Genomic DNA, 3,894 nt, shown 5'->3' with positions numbered 1-3,894 from the left:
ACAAAATAATAAAATCTCTATATATAAAAAGTCAGCAACCTGAATGCCTGAACCACCTGAATGACCAGTCGCTATGATGCCCACTGCAGCCAGCAAACCACCCAATTGGGGGGTGGGGCTGGCAAGCCAACCTCCTGTGGCCCACCCCCATGGCTGGCCCCAGCCCCGATCAGCCCCCACCACCCCGATTGACCCTCGGCCCCTCCCCCATCCATCTCCGCCCCTGATTACCCCCCCACACCAACTGGGGGTGGGGCTTACCAGCCAACCTCCTATGGCCCCTCCCCCAGCTGCTGATCCCCGATCGGCTCCCCCACCCCAATCGGGGGCTGAGCCCATTGGTCAATTGCCCATGGTCCCTCCCCCCAACCTCCCACTGTCTCCTCCTCCTGACAGGCCCAGCCCCAATCTGCCCCAATTGAGACCGGGCTGGTCAGACCCTCCCCATGCATGAATTTGTGCACTGGGCCTCTAGTGTTAAATAAAGACAGAGTCCCAACAGGGCTGGGTTTGGGGGAGGTGAGAGACATAAGTCATATAAGTGCAGAATCAGATCCTGTCAAAATGTTTTCTTGTAATTTGAAACAAGGGTAAGAAATATCCTCAGGATCATTGTTTTGCTTTTAATAACTTTAAACAAGAAATAAGTATAAAAGTCCTTTCAAAAGATCATAAGTGTGATATAAAATATAAAATATGATAATATAACTATTATTGTTTCTTCCCAATAATGACTGCCTAGTTGGATTGACATTTTAAACAAATCTGTTCAAGTCTTTGAATTACTAAAAATTTACACTAATTTGATTATTTTCTCTCTAATTCATACAGAAAACAATGAGGTGGCATACATATGCCATAATTGTCACTCTAAGCAGAAAAAAAATGTGATCTGCTATTAGGGAGCATTTGATTCAACTTTCCACCCCTTCTTTCTTTTCTTAATTGCGCATTTACTTAAATCACAAAACAGAAGGGACCACAGTGTGCAGCTCCCAGTCACAGTTAGGAAGATGCTTTTGCAGTCCCATATTGAGAAAGGATAAGATGACAATTGCTTTTTATAAGTAATTAGAGGAAATTCTAGATTTCCACACACTCTGTGACTTGGCATCTTGGTAGACCTAAAAGATTTTAATGCTAGTGCTGAAGGATGGTAAAAATCATGTCTTGTGATGTATAAAATGAAAGTTCCTTCTAAAGTTGCATTAATGAGCCTATTTCCTGAAACTTCATTAAGCCAACCATAGATGCTGTTCAATTCCAGCCTGTCTTGCAGTTATTAGAAAATGGTGTCAAAGTAGCAAATATTTAGAATTTACAAGTTAAGACCTAGGGTTCAATTCTGGCTTTTGAACTACCCTGAAGTTATCTTCTAATTTAATTAAAGGTATGTGTAGATTTTAACAAACTACCTATCTCCTGTCTTAGAGGGCATAACAAGTAGTCTAGTAAGAGAAAATAGATGTGAAGAAATTATGATGATATAAATACAGTGTAGTATACAGGTGTTACTGGCTCCTAGAGATATTGAATTCCTGTGAATGAACATATCATAGCAGGACTTTTAGGCAAGTCTAACAAATTACAGATTAGAAAATGACAATATAAAAAGGAACCAAAACACATGTAAGGAAATTGAAATCAATATTAAATGGGGGAATGTGTTCAAAGGAGTGTGTATTAATATCCAAAAATATAAAGAACTCATACAACTCAATATCAAATAAACCCATACAGAGGTCCAGGTGTGGCGCGGTCTTGATTCACGTGGCCCTCTTAGGGTTTATGGTTCCCTGTAGTCCCAGGAATTATCCCTTAGAAACTGAAATGTCCTGTTTTCATTTGCAGAGGCGGATCCTAGATGGAAGACTTGGCTTCGCTGCAGGGGTCATGTTGGCAGCCTCCTACTGGTCCCTCCTGGCCCCAGCGGTTGAGATGGCCACGTCCTCCGGGAACTTCGGGGCCTTTGCCTTCCTCCCTGTGGCCGTGGGCTTCACCCTCGGTGCTGCGTTCCGAAGCCTTGATGCCTCAGCTGGGCGCAGCGGAAGACCCTCACATGGCCCTGGCCCTGAAATTGGACCCCGTGTGGATGAAGAAGTCTGATGCCGAGAGCCCCAGGCTGCTCCTCCCTGCGAGCGAACTGTCCTTCCGGATTGGGGGCGCTGGGCTCCTTCCAGACTAGAGCAAGAATGGCGAGGCGTACCAGAGGAAGAGGGCCGCGGCCCCCCGACCAGCCCGAGGGCCCTGCCGCCCCCGCGTCTGCTCCAGGGACCTCGGCCCCGCCCAGCGGCAGCAGCTGGAGGAGGATCACGCTGCTCATCCTGGCCATCACCATCCACAACATCCCAGAGGGCCTCGCTGTGGGCGTCGGGTTCGGAGCGGTGGAGAAGACAGCGTCCGCCACCTTCGAGAGCGCCAGGAACTTGGCCATTGGCATCGGGATCCAGAACTTCCCAGAGGGTCTGGCGGTCAGCCTCCCCCTGCGAGGGGCTGGATTCTCCACCTGGAGGGCTTTCTGGTATGGGCAGCTGAGCGGCATGGTGGAGCCCCTGGCCGGGCTCTTTGGGGCCTTTGCCGTGGTTCTGGCCGAGCCCCTCCTGCCCTACGCTCTGGCCTTCGCTGCTGGCGCCATGGTCTACGTGGTCATGGACGACATCATCCCCGAGGCGCAGATCAGTGGGAACGGGAAGCTGGCGTCCTGGGCCTCCATCCTGGGGTTTGTGGTGATGAGGTCACTGGACGTGGGCCTGGGCTAGCGCCGAGCTGCCTGCGAGCCCAGGAAAGGCTGCGCGAGGACACGGACACGGACACGCCTGGCTTCCGCGGGACCACGGACTCCTCCTTCCCGTCAGAACCTGTTTGCTTTCTCTCCTTCTCATCTCCTTACCCCGACTGATTCTGATCAGACGACGATTTGTCCTTTTCTTCCTTGGGGGAGGCTGGTGTTATTTTTGGAATTCCCAGGGGTCAGTGGGACCACGGACTCCCGGTTGGCCTCTGAGTGGGACTGCAGCTCAGGGAAGTCTCTGCTCTCGGACCTCCAGTCGCTCTTACCAGACTCCAGGGCAGGTCCCCGAAGTCACCTGTGGAAGCAAGCTACCCACGGAGAAGGCTCTGAGCCTGTGCGCCTGGCAACGCGGAGCAGAGCGGCCGGGACACCTCTCCTCTGTCCCTCCCAATCTGGGACTGGAGCATCGCGGACAGAGCCACCTCCTCCTCTCCAAGGCCCAGCGGCCCTGGGAAAAACATACCTTCCCCGGCATCCCTGAGGGAGACCCTGAATGGGCTGGGGGCACAGACAGAGGGGAGAAGATCAGTTAGTCTCTCTCTCTCTCTCTCTCTCTCTCTCTCTCTCTCTCTCTCTCTCTCCCTCTCTGCAAAGATTGACTTTTTGAAATTGAAGGAATCGGGGAATTGCGACAGCTGTGGACACACAGTGAGCCCTTTGAAAAGAAGAGGCTGTAGCTTTGGTCGGAGACCTGTGTTCCGAGTGCACAGTAGTTGCCATGGTTTCCAGGTCCCCATGACATTCATGTTGATCAGTTTAGAGCCTTCATTTTTCTAAGAGATTCGGGACACCCGCCGACTGCTAGAACTCCAGCCCTTCGTTGACGTGTGGACGGAGCCACTTGCGCTAATTTAGGTGCAGGGAAGGCCTGTGGCCTCTGCGGTGAGTCCCTTTCTGCGGGCCATTTGGTCTCTTGGAACCTGACCCAGAACTCCTAAGCCCGGCAGGCTTTGCTGGAGTTCAGCTGGAGCACTTAGAATGAGAAAGGAAGGACGGGGGGGAAAGAAGAGAGGTTTTTTTTTTTTTTTTTTTTTTTTTTTTTTTTACATTTCCCTTTTAAAAGGAAGTTGCAGCTAGTCATCGCTCTGACATGACCCTAACCA

The 3,894-nt window shown here is 50.8% G+C and overlaps 1 pseudogene; it reads left to right on the top strand.

The window, feature by feature from the left end:
* The first annotated feature begins 1,830 nt into the window (after window positions 1-1,830).
* On the top strand, window positions 1,831-2,919 carry LOC103302024 (zinc transporter ZIP11-like; annotated as a pseudogene).
* The last annotated feature ends 975 nt before the right edge of the window (window positions 2,920-3,894 follow it).

This window comes from Eptesicus fuscus, chromosome 1, assembly GCF_027574615.1.
Source record: "Eptesicus fuscus isolate TK198812 chromosome 1, DD_ASM_mEF_20220401, whole genome shotgun sequence".
NCBI lineage: Eukaryota > Metazoa > Chordata > Mammalia > Chiroptera > Vespertilionidae > Eptesicus > Eptesicus fuscus.
Note: the sequence above shows the minus strand (reverse complement) of the source record. Positions and strands in the feature narration are given on the sequence as shown.